The 13,385-nt window shown below is 39.5% G+C and overlaps 1 protein-coding gene across 7 annotated transcripts in view; it reads left to right on the forward strand.

The window, feature by feature from the left end:
• ARHGAP32 (Rho GTPase activating protein 32) overlaps positions 1 to 13,385 on the forward strand; it is a 263,302-nt gene that overhangs the window by 205,543 nt on the left and 44,374 nt on the right. Inside the window, exon 1 of one of the 7 annotated variants that reach the window (XM_027092883.1) lies at positions 4,442 to 4,797. The exons of the other annotated variants lie outside the window; for them this stretch is intronic. The gene's annotated coding sequence lies outside the window, so the exon portion shown is untranslated. Of the gene's footprint in view, positions 1 to 4,441; positions 4,798 to 13,385 lie in introns of those variants that run through there. 7 annotated transcript variants of the gene reach the window in all.

Raw genomic sequence — 13,385 nt, forward strand, 5'->3', positions numbered from 1 at the left:
ATGAAAAGAAGTGCTTATAGGAACCTACTTAATTTGCTGATTTTGTTTCAGCCATCATTCTTTCTAAGGCTTCTCTAATTAATTAAAATACATCTTTCCATAGTTCCTCATTACATATAAAACATACCTCCAGACTACTTTACTGTGTTGCTTCCGGCCATCTTCCTTTTCCGTTCTCCCGTTCTGCTCTCTCTCCCTGTGCTCACTGGGCTCTGTTTCTGTGTCCTCAGCACATACCACGTGGTGTCATAGCTTTCCCTCTGCTCCTACTGCACCGACTGTTCCTACAGTCTGAAATGCCCTCCTCCCCATTTTGCCCAGTTGAAATTTTCCTTGTATTTAGACTCAGGCCATAATCTTCTTGTCCATGAAAGTTTCCCTGACCATCTCTCCCCGGCCCATCTCTCCCGGGCCTGTCTCTCCCGGGCCCATCTCTCCCTGGGCCCATCTCTCCCTAGGCCCATCTCTCCCGGGCCTGTCACTCCCTGGCCCGTCTCTCCCTGGCCCGTCTCTCCCTGGCCCATCTCTCCCTGGCCCGTCTCTCCCTGGCCCGTCTCCCCCTGGCCCATCTCTCCCTGACCCGTCTCTCCCTGGCCTGTCTCTCCCTGGCCCGTCTCTCCCTGACCCGTCTCCCCCTGGCCTGTCTCTCCCTGGCCCGCCTCTCCCTGACCCGTCTCCCCCTGGCCTGTCTCTCCCTGGCCCGCCTCTCCCTAGGCCCGTGTCCTGTTTGTCCTCAAGTCAGATCTAACAGCAGCTGTTCCACTTGCTCACGAAATTGCAGTCTCCTCACAATTGACAAGTGTGTCTCATTCATCCTTGTCTCCCCCACAGGATACGTGCACAGTGGATGCACAATTAATGCCTGTAGAGTTACTTTATCTTAATATTTACTACTAAAATAAAATTTTAGAATACAGCTTTTAATTTGTAATCCCTGACTTCAGAAAACCTCAGTGATTTCCCTTTGTGCCAGAATTATATACAAAATCTTTAGCCTAGAATTTAAGATGCTCCATAAATACTGAGGACTCACTTATCTTTGTAACCTGCTTTTTCCTTTTCTCCTCTCTGCTCAGCATCAGAGCATGTTTCCTTATTCTCCACTCATTTATACTTTGGGTCTGCCCCTTTCCCTGCCTGTGACCTTTCTTCTGCCTCAGATGACTTACTCTGTTCTTCACGAAGGCTCCTTAAGCTGCTGCCTCACAAACTTGATTGTGCATTCAGTCTGCCTGAGAGAGAGAGTTAAAAACTGTAGACCATCATTCGTTAGGGTGGGGCCTGACATTCTTTATGTCTAAGAAACTCCCAGGTAATTCCATAATACTGGTCCTACAGACTATGTTTTGAATAACGAGGGACTACATTTCAGCCTACAGTAGCTATTCTTTGTGTCACTCACTTGGAAATAGTGTATGGCAATGAGTTATTTTGAATTTGATACTTCACTTTTTGTGTGTCTTTCTTCTTCACTTAGATTGTTTTGTTCGTGGATAGATATTCTATTTTATATTAATTTGTATCCTTTATACATAGTGTTTGTTTTAAACTGGTTGATTAATAATTATAAACAAGAATAATGTCCACTGTAATTATCAAAAATGTTTCTTAAACTCCCATTTATGTTTTAGCCAGTGCTAGGGGTGGGCTCGATCTAATCCTTGCCATAAATAAAGCAGCTTTTCCATTTCTGATCATTTCTAGTATTTGTTCATTCACTGATCAGACAATTATTGAGTGCATACCAAGTACTAGGGCTAAAATAGTGAACACAACAGACAAAAATATTGTTATTTTGTTGTTGGTATTTAAGTGGGATGAGAGGGAGAGAAAGAGGCAAACAAACACAATACATATATACTAAGGTAGGTAAGTGCTCTGGAGAAAAATGAAGCCTAGAAGGGGGGTTGGTACAGGGGTTAGGAAGTACTGGATGTGGTTCATGTGGGGTTGTAATTTCAAAGGAGGGTAGAGTGGTTGGGGACAGGCTCATTAGAAGGTAGCTTTTGAGCAGAGACTGGAAGGAGATGAGGAGTAGAGATACGCACGTTACCTGGGGGAAGAGCTTCCCAGAGAGGGAACTGCAAGTGTAAGGACACTGAGGGAGTGTGTGTCGGGGCTTGTTAAAGGATCAGTGGGAAGGCCAGTTTGACTGGAGCAGTGAGTGAGTCAAGACATAGGATGAGGTCTGGAGGTGAAAGGGCATCAGATTCTCCTTGGGGCTCCGGTGCCACTGTGTGGATTTTGGCTTTCATTTAAAATTAGATGGGAAGACGTTAGAAGGTTTTGAGCAGAGCTGTGTGACCTGCCTCACCTTACGTAAAGGATCCCCTTGCTTGCTGTGTTCAGGACAGGAGATGACGTGGGTGTACGCTGTGGTGATGAGCCCACCAAGAGATGTTGGTGGCTCAGACCAGGAGGGTAGCTGTGGAAGGAGTGAGATGTGATCTAATTCTGGATATGTGTTTGGCCATGAAACTGGCAGAATTTACAGACGTACTGTCAAGGGTTTGAATAATTCGGGTAATTTTTATGACAGAATGATTGGAAGGTAGCCTTTGCCTTTCCAGCGAGTTGTCTTGTTGCCCCCGCTGCCCACACGGATACATCTTAGTCCTTCACAGGATAACCTCCTACAAGAGAAGAATAACAGGTGACCTCTCCCGTGCCATCAGCAGTCTTTAGAAGACAGAGCATAATGCTTTTCAGTCAGCCATATTTTTTAACTTTTTATTTTGAAATAATTATAGTCTCAGAAGAAGTTACCAAAATAGTACAGAGAGGACCCATATACTCAAAACCCGGCTTCTCCCAGTTGTAACACCCTACATAACTATACTGTACATTATCAAAACCAGGAAATCGGCACTGTCGCAATGCAGGGAACTAGATTGACAGACCTCACTCCAGCTTCACCAGTGTTGGCACACACTCATTCTTACCTTGTGTTTTTATGCGGCACAGAGTGCAGCCTTTAGGTTACAGGTGAGGGTCATTTTGTCACTCTCCTGCACTCAGGCAAACTACCGTCGAATTTATTTATTCCTCTCTGTGCTCATGTGTTAAGTTGTACCGAGTATTCCCCCAAATGGCTTTTCTACAGCAGGGATTCCTCTTCCCCTTCCCCCTTCCTTCGCTCTCTCGTTCCTCTTTCCCTTGCCCTCCCTTGCTGTCTTCAGTGCTGAGGGGGGGGTAGAAGGAGGGGTGGCTTTGCTTTCTCCACCATGAATAAACTTTAAGAGCCTCATTTCCTATTCAACAAAATCCATAAATTCACAGCTGTTCCATCGGTAAAAATTAACATGTTTTGTTCCTGCCACACACTGGAGTTCTCTGTGGTCTTTCAGATTGTGAAATCACATCAATTCATTGTTTTTCTTATTGTGGCCTGCCAGTTATCAACACTTCTTTATTCAGAGCTATGATCAGAAAGGAAGGAATGAATACATTTGATCGGTAGCAGATTTCGGCACTGTGCATGATAAATACTCCCTGGGTATCTTGAATTCAACAATTCCTACTTGTTTGACCTTGGCAATTGCTTAATCCTCCACCTTGGCTTCCTCATGTCTAGGATGGGAATAATATTCGAATCAACTTCATAGGGTTATAATGAAGACTATCTGTAAAGTACTTAAAATCTGTCTGGCACGTGTAACATTATTTTATTTACTAAAAACAAATATGTGAACGTGAATTTACATTGGTATTAGTAAAAAGTCATTTGGAACAGAAAATACGTTAATCTCTTCCAATTCATTTATTTCTTCAACTAATTCTAATTGGGTTAACACAGTGCAGTACTGTTATTAAGTATAAATAATGAATCTTTTCAATGTTTGTATAAGTAGAGCTACAATTTTAACACTGGGGCAGTGTATAAAGGAGGAGGTCATAATCAGGAAAAATTAATTCTGGATTTTTTTGGTATTGAAGTATAGTTGAATTATACTGTTGCACAATTCTGGATTTTTAATCCAAAAAAAACTTTTCAGGTTTTAAAACTTTTTATTTGCATATTAAAAAATTGTGCATTCCAATCTCAGAATTTTTCACACAGAGGCAGTATAAATTGATAATTTTTTTTGCCAGTCTAAGTAGAAAACAGTCACAGCTCATTATCAGCAAAGATATTCAAAGTCATGTTTTCCTAGCCTGTTGCTGCCAGTTTAATGACTCAGCCTTTTACAGACAATACTTCCTGCTTGATCAGTTACTTTTCTTATTTTATTTGGGCGTAAATACCATCATTTTTATAGGATACATTGTCTCCCATGTGGATAGCAGATATAAACAACTGAATAGTAAGTGACTTTTTAAAAAATTAAAGACTGAGTATCAATTTCATAGTGGTGTTATTCTGAGCAGAAAATATGCACCTGTGTGAAGCTGGTGGGTGGAGTCATACTGGTAAAGCCTGTTCTGCAAGTGTGGTTGGGCTGGGGCAGTTCTCCTGCGCTGCAAAGCAGGATGTGCAGAGAGAGAGGATTAAGTTCCTCCAAGCAGCGCTCTCGCACACACAAGCTGCTCGGCTTGACTAAAGACCAGAAACAGGGCCAAGAAAACTGCTGAAAGCAGAAACAGGGCCCGAAAGCAGAGCTGGAACCTCAGAGTGCCGTGAAGCTTTGACTTGGAGTTATCCCGTGGTGGATAAGGTCTGAGCCAGTGTGATCATGATTCATTCGGCACACTTTTGCATGGAATGCTGAGCGGTGGTATCCTGTCGAATCTACTGCTAAGTGCAGTCATCTGGAGTAATTTTAATTGTTGATCCTAAAACTTGTGCCACAGCAAGAGGTAAGGACATCTCAATCAATTATTCAAATGTTTGACCCCAGCAATACTCAGAATATTTCACTGAGACTATTTTTATATTACATTTGGGCACATGCTTCCTTGGCTGCTTTTAGGTGAGTGGTTAATTATTTAGTTATCCAGAAAATTGAATAATTGAGCTTTAAGGTTTGTCATGTTTGTAGAGGGATGATCATTTTTTCAAGTAGATCGTACTACGTAGGTATTATCTCTTACTTTCCTAGTTTTAGGAAATACTCATTTTAAAATTTCAAATCAGCTTATTTCTTAATGCTTTCTAGACCTCAGGTTAAGGTACAAAAGTTTGCATGTTTAAAAGAACATACCTTTGTTTCATAAGCAACAAGTATATATCATATTTAAAATTTTTTCCCTGCTGCGTAAATAGCATCTCAGTTATTGACTAATAGAAAATAGGCAGCACTGCTTTACCATAAAGAATTTGGTAGACTGTATAAAGAGACTGTTCAAATTAGCACAAAGAAGTAACCCTTCTGCACTTTTATCTTCAGATATTGTTTTTCTTTTTTTCCCTCATTGGCATTAGTACGGATAACTGTCTCTATCCATGATATGTTGGTATTAACTCTTTTCTCGTCTTGCAGAGATTTTCTTACCGTTAGGGTAGTATTCCATATTTATATGGTGCTTCTTCAGATCTTGGTTATAAATGCTTTTCATTAAGATAACATGGAGACCACAATTTTCTCTGAATCACAGATTAGTCCTGTTAAGAAGCTGAACATTTTTCTTTTCTACTACTCTTTAAATAATATTGATATTTTAATTTTCAAAACCACAAATGGGGGAACCTCAGAATTTAGAGCTCTTTTTCACTGTCAACTTTTAAAGAGGCACTAGTTGCTCATATGATAATGGTTTGAGACTGTAACTTCTCTTTTTTTAACATATTATGTAGTACTTTATGATATTCAGTAGGAGAGAGCAGAAATCTAAAGTTTCTTAGGTTAAGTTTACACATAAGACAATTAGAGGGGGAAGAACTAGGAAGTGACCCTGTGTTTGTGTGCACCCTTCCTTAGTGATCTCAGCCCTGAATTTAGGAGGTACAACCAGATGTGATCAAACCTGGTTTGGAAAGCTGACTCAGGGTCTGATTAGCCTTGTACCGTGGAAGATTCTGAAAGTGTTCAGAGAAATTATAGTGGTGAAGTAACTCCTGTTTATTGACACTTGCAGAGTTAAGTGGTTGGCATATGTAATTTCATGTAAGCATTGTAGTAACCCCGAGTGATGGTATTGTTATAGTCATTCTCATTGTGTATTTGAGGGAATTGAGACTTAAATAGGTCATTTGCTCAAGACCTTGCAAATTGGGAAGTGATTAGAGAATGGATTCAAGCCCTTAGGTCGGTCTGACTGCAAGGTCCATGTTCTTATTTCTCATGCCAAAGGTCAGGTCTTTTGTAGGGCAGGCTTCTAAGACTTCTGCCTTTAAATAAAGAGTTCTTATTATCAGTTCTGTCTTCCTCCAATATGGAGCTTTGCCCCTCCAGCTCCTGCAAAAGAAAATGTTGGGGTGGGGAGTGGGGAGAAACAACCCACAAAAACAAACAAAACCCACCCTGATCGTATCAGTGTTCCACACCAAACTTCATAGCCTCATAAAGTGCAGAGGGTTATTTGACATCAAACTGAATATGATTACATTTTAATCTAATAAAAAAAGAAAGAAAGAATTTCAAGAAAAGTATTTTCACACTGTTAAGATTAAGGTTCTACATGTTCAGACTTCTAGAACTTTATCATGTTACTGAATTCCTGAGAATATGTAGTTATTGTAATTTATAAATAACTGTTCTCTTAAAATAGTACTAGTTTTTAAGCTTCACATCAAATAGTACTAGTTCATCCTGGAAAAATAAGAGCTTAGATCATTTAAAAATTCTTAGCAGAGAGGCTTCTATAGTCTTTTTATTATAACCCACTCTAGTATTAGAATCCTTTAGTGTCAGGAATTTATAGGCACCTCATGTTTCCTCCTACTCTCCTCTGCTAAAATGCAAATCTTTCTGTTCTGTATTTAGAAATGAAATTAGTCAGAGTCTTTTATATAACTAAAGGGGTAAAGTTAAAAAAAAATTCTTGCTTTGTTTTTGTACAGAGTTGAGGAACAAAACCAATCACATTTATTGTTTTAATTTATAATTTAAAATTTTAAAATAAAAATCAGTATCAGGGGCTTCCCTGGTGGTGTAGTGGTTGAGAATCCGTCTGCCGATGTGGGGGACACAGGTTCGAACCCCAGTCCGGGAAGATCCCACATGCCGCGGAGCAACTAAGCCCGTGTGCCACAACTACTGAGCCTGCGCTCTAGAGCCCATGAGCCACAACTGCTGAGCCCACGTGCCACAACTAGTGAAGCCCGCGCGCCTAGAGCCCGTGCTCCACCACAAGAGAAGCCACCGCAATGAGAAGCCCGTGCACCGCAACGAAGAGTAGCCCCCGCTCACCGCAACTAGAGAAAAGCCCGTGCTCAGCAACGAAGACCCAATGCAGCCAAAAATAAATAAATAAATTTATTTTTTTAAAAAATCAAAAATGCAGGAAAAATTTAGCAGGAAATTTAAAATTTTAGCAGGAAAAATGTAAAATTTACTTATATTACCCTAAAATCACATCAGCTAAATTTGAGCCTTCTTTTTAGTATTATTTTTTTAACATCTTTATTGGAGTATAATTGCTTTACAATGGTGTGTTAGTTTCTGCTTTATAACAAAGTGAATCAGCTATACGTATACATATATCCCCATATGTCCTCCCTCTTGCCTCTCCCTCCCACCCTCCCTAGCCCACCCCTCTAGGTGGTCACAAAGCCTTTATGTTCGTTTCTGAAATTCGTAGCTCTGAGAACAGTAAATGTATCATGTAAATAATGTCTTATTGTAACCTGATGCCCATTTTCCCAAGGGAACTATGATTTTTAAAGCTTCAACATAGCACGCCCATTGTGGTTTATCACTGTTGATGTCCTGCTCTAGCAAGAGCAACACCATGAGGTTGCTTTGGTTTCATTCTTAACCCTGAAAAAGAGACATTTTTATTCAAATACTCAAATATTTTAGTTGACCACAGGCATGCTATTCCACGTAAGAGTTGTGTTGGATATTCTGAAGAAGCAATTTGTTGCCAGTTTTCTGCTTCTCTTTTTCCAGATGAATTGTTCGCATCTCCTCTGTGTCTGAAAAGCTCTTCTCTAAAATTTACTACAGATTTATTTTCTATATCTATTAGTGTCATCCATTTGCATTCCACTCAGTAATGCCTTTTGAAGTGCCTCCTCTTCTCTCTTATGAGTAAATGGAAGCCTATTTGACTTATGTAACTGTTAGTAGCTTTACAAATTTTCAAACAAGAGCCATTACTGTCAGTGCTATTTTAAATTCAGTATTGCACGTACATGACATTTCTCAAATACCTGGTTTCCTCCCTTTGAGGTTGGAATGTACAGATATCAAAATTGTTACAGTCATCCACATTCCAGAACCTCATCCCTGGGCTGGCCCCAGATATTACCCTGGCAGTTGTTACACACATCAGTTAAAGAGCTGTGCTTTTTCTCTTACTTCTGAAATTGTTTATAACATATTGATCAAAAATGATTCTCTACTTTCTTATTCCATAATAACTTCAACAGTACGTTAAGATTTAATACTCAAGCTTATCTACATATTTTCTTTGACATCTACATATTTTCTTTGACATCTACTTTGGGATGGGTGGGGGGGCATCAGTGAAACTCAAGGCTGAAACTGCTTTATTCCTGCTTTAAAAATTAGAAGAAAACTCAGTAGTTCCTAGAGAGACAGTGAGGATTTTGCATTTTGAGTATCAACCTGGTAGAATATAAGTTTTCAGAAATTCAGAACGTATAGATACTATTTACCTTTTTTTCTCTTACTACAGTGCATTCCTGAAACATAGTTCAAAAATTAATCTTTAGAAAGTATATGACACTTTCTAGTAAAAGCAGTATTATAAATGGCCATTGTAGTGTTCACCAGGGACTTGCTAGCAAATAAATCAAAGAAACAATAGTGTATCATGTATTATGATATTACTGAAATTTCTGTATTTTCCTTCAGTTTTCATTGGAGATCTGGTTTAGGATTCAGTCTTTTTCTTCATCTTGCCTTTTTTAGCACTGGGAAGAGGCCAGTGAGTGGAGCCAGGGAAAGGGCAGATCTAGCAAGATAGACCAGAAGATTTACAGAGAGAAAAATAGAGTCAGTGACAGAGTTTCTTAGATATGTCCTTACTCCATCAAATAAAAACCTACTCTGAGTTTGGTTTGCAAGAAACTCTTTAACTCTGATTTGGATGGTGTTTTTTGTAAGACTAAAAAAACACATCATCGGGCTTCCCTGGTGGCGCAGTGGTTGAGAGTCCGCCTGCCGATGCAGGGGACGCGGGTTCGTGCCCCGGTCCGGGAGGATCCCACATGCCGCAGAACGGCTGGGCCCGTGAGCCGTGGCCGCTGAGCCTGCGCGTCCGGAGCCTGTGCTCCGCAACGGGAGAGGCCACAGAAGTGAGAGGTCCGCATACTGCAAAAACAAAACAAACAAAACACATCATCAGAATCATTCATGTGTATTTTCAGTCATTGGCTTAAAGAACTCCCTTTACATCATTATTCATCCTTTTGCTTTATTTATGTTAAAGCTCTTCTATATTATGAAAAAGGAAAAGTTATCAAAGGTTCTATATTTCAGTTACTGGAAAAAGTGTTTTTAGTTCAGTTGGTTTAATATTTGAGTAACATATAATCTTGCTCATATAGAAATTTTTCTTTAAAAGTTTGTCAAATTACTACTCTAGTGAATCAGTTTAATTTCTAAGTCCTTTTATTTTCAAATAAAAGCTTTGTTGGTTTAGTTTAAAAGTAATTTAACTGATATACTCAAGGCTATAAACTAAGTAAATATTATATCATATTTTTCCCAGCATGAGTGCTGACTAAACTGGTTCAAAAGCTGTGTTTGTGAGTTGCTGACAGATCCTTTCAGGACATGCTAAAAATAAGTTAATTTTGGCATCTCTTCCCAATATCCCTTTTAATAAATTTGAAAATGCTGAGTAACACAGTTCACTTCAGCTCTTTGATTAAGAATGTAAATATAAATCTATGTCATATTTCTTTGCTGCTATTTAAGGCATCAGCAACCTATTACAGTTTTCCTGTTTTTAGAATTCTTTGTCTATACTTGTACCCTGCAGAATTTTATGTTTGTGTTCTTTTATTGAAAGACACTTCTAATATGTTTGCAGAATCCCTGTGTTTTTTACAGTTTCTAAGAGGGACTCTTGCCTTGGCTTAAGGCTTTAGTTTTTTAAGTTGCCACTTACCTTCTCCAGTCTTTCGTACTCATTTACATCCCTGCAATGGATACAGGGCAAGTAGGAGTAAAGGAGATTTACCACATGAGTATAAAAGCAAGACTTTAAAAGTGCATCTAGGGCTTCCCTGGTGGCGCAGTTGTTGAGAGTCCGCCTGCCGATGCAGGGGACATGGGTTCGTGCCCCGGTTCGGGAAGATCCCACATGCCGCGGAGCGGCTGGGCCCGTGAGCCATGGCCACTGAGCCTGCGCGTCCGGAGCCTGTGCTCCCCAACGGGAGAGGCCAAAAAAGTGAGAGGCCCCCGTACCCAAAAAAAAAAAAAAAAAAAAAAAGTGCATCTAGTTTGTCACGTTCAAAACTTAAAAACTAAACAAAACAAACTGAATGATTATCTTAATAGATACAGAGAAATCATTTGATAAAGGTCAATACTTGTTCATTTTATGTATCTTGGCAATTAACAATAGGGGGTTTTTTAAATCTATTTAAGGTTTCTACCCAAAAACCCAAGAAAATTTTATTCTTAATGGTGAGACATAAGAAACAATCTATTTGAAGTCAAGAACAAGATCATCATTTATTCAAGGTTCAGTGAAACTAGACAAAAAGACATGGAAGGGATAAATATGTACTATTTGTAGATGACTGTCTTCAAATCCAGAAGAATCTACTGTCAAATTATTAGAAGTATTAACAGAGTTGAGCAAGGTTGCTGAATGAAAGATAAATAATACAGTGACAACAGAGTACCTAATATTTATTAAGGTTTTTTTTTCCTATCCAGCAGAAAAAAAGTGCTTTATATTTAATTCTCACAGCAATCCTATTAGGTAATTACTGTTTTTAACTTTTTCATAGATGAGGAAAATGAGGTCTGAGAATTAGGTACCTTGTCCACAGTCATACAGCTAGAAGTCACAGAGGCATGATTGGAACCTCAGTAGTCTGTCACACCATGCTAATTGTGTTTCTATATACCAGTAATAAATTATTAGAAACTCTCATTTAGAAAATAGTACCATTTACAATAGCAATGAAAATCATAAGTTTCCTAAGAATAGCTATAACAAAAGTAAGTAAGACCTTTATGGAGAAAGACTAGAAAAACTTACTGAAGGACATAAAAGAATCTTAAATACATGGAGAGATATACCGTCTTCATGGTCAGGAAGGCTCAATATTGAAAAGAAGTCAGTTTTCCTCTAAAATAATCTGTAATTCAATGCAGCTTCAATCGAATTCCCCAAAGTTTTTTTCCTCCTATAATTAGAGAAGCAGATGCTAAAATTTATATGAAAGAGTAAAGGGCTAAAAATGTAAAGGCAGGGCCTCCCTGGTGGCGCAGTGGTTGAGAGTCCGCCTGCCGATGCAGGGGACATGGGTTCATGCCCCGGTTTGGGAAGATCCCACATGCTGCAGAGCGGCTGGGCCCGTGAGCCACGGCCACTGAGCCTGCACGTCCGGAGCCTGTGCTCCACAACGGGAGAGGCCACAACAGTGAGAGGCCCATGTACTGCAAAACAAAACAAAAAATGTAAAGGCAGTTTTGAAGAATAAGTGGAGGGACTTATTTTTCCAGGTATTAAGACCTATAAAATGCTAGAAATTAAGAAAGTGAGGAATTGATGAAGAGAGACTGGTAGGATTGAGAGAACACAGAAACAGACCCCTCACATACTATACACATTTTTCATGTAAGAATTAACCTTACAAATCAATGGAGAAAGAATTATCCAGTAAAAGGTGATGAACTAATTGGTTGTGCGCAAAGAAAAAAGTAGTGTGATCACATCTCTGCCTCATCCTAAACATACAGAAAAGTTCAAAGGCAATTAAAAACCTTCAAGTGAAAAAGGTTTAGGAAATAAAAGCTTTAAAAGAAATAAGACAGTATGTTTATGACCTTGGGTAGGGAAAGATATCTTAAAGCATGGAAACCATACACAAAGACGTGATTAGAAATTTAGACAAGATAAGCCAAAGACTGGGAGAACATGTTTGTAACATAAGTAACTGACAGGGGACTCGTTTCCCGATTATATAAAGATTCTTGCCCATCAGTAAGAAAAAGACAACCAAATAGTAAAATGGGCCAAGGATGTGAACAGTTATTTCACTGAAGAGAAAGACTGAATGACCAATGAACATGAAACAATGCCTAATCTCATTAGCAAGCACAGAAGTGCACTTTAAAGTGGAATAATAATACTGATCAGATTGATAGAAATGAAAAAGTCTGACAGAACTGAATAGGACAGAGAAATGAAGAGTGGAATCCTGAAGTACACCCTATGGGAAGGTTATGTTGGTAAATCATTTTAGAGAATATTCTAGCAGAGTTGAAATAGGGTTGAAAAGTACATACTCTACAGCCCAGTTGTCCTAGTCTTCAGCATGAGTGCCAGAGAAATTCTCTCAGCTGTGCCAGGAGACACCAGATTGCTCAGTGCAGTACTGATTGTAATAACAAAAACTTCAGAACTCTCTGAATGACAGTCAACAGAATGGGAGTACAGCTGTAGTATATACTTACAGGGGAATACTATAATGCAATTAAAAGGGATATACTGAGCCACAGTTATATATTCTCAAAATAGATAACTTTGAGGAAGGTTTGGTATAGTATGATTCCATTTCTACAAATTTTAAAAACATGCAAAATGATAATATATATTGCTTATGGCTGTATACATGTACAGCTAAAGTATAAAAACATGCATGGAAATGATGACATAAATCGCAGCAATATCTTTTTGGATCCATCACCTAAAGTAATGGAAATAAAAACAAAAATAAACAAATGGGACCTGATTAAACTGAAAAGCTTTTTTGCACAGCAAAGGAAACCATAAGCAAAATCAAAGACAACCTACAGAATGGGAGAAAATATTTGTTGTTTTTGTTTATATGTATCTGGTAGGTTGGTTGCATTTCCCTGCCTTGGAGAAGTGGCCTTTTGTAGGTGTCCTTGGCGTCCCAGCAGCGAACTCCCCTCTCATCACCAGAGCTTTGTGCTGGGCTTGGGTCACAAGAGGCTGACTGTGGAACCCTGTGGGGGCCTGGGACTAGTGCTGGCTCACTGGGGGGCAGAGTCAGGATTCAGGAGATCCCGGGGCTGTTGCCTGCCCACTGGTGAGTGAAGCCAGGTCTTGGGACTAGTGCTGGCCTCCTGTAGGGCAGGGCTGGGTCCTGGGTTCTGGCTGCAGAGCCC

Source organism: Aethalodelphis obliquidens, unplaced genomic scaffold (assembly GCF_003676395.1).
Source record: "Aethalodelphis obliquidens isolate GAN/ISIS:26980383/991018 unplaced genomic scaffold, ASM367639v1 scaffold82, whole genome shotgun sequence".
In the NCBI taxonomy this organism is placed as follows: domain Eukaryota; kingdom Metazoa; phylum Chordata; class Mammalia; order Artiodactyla; family Delphinidae; genus Aethalodelphis; species Aethalodelphis obliquidens.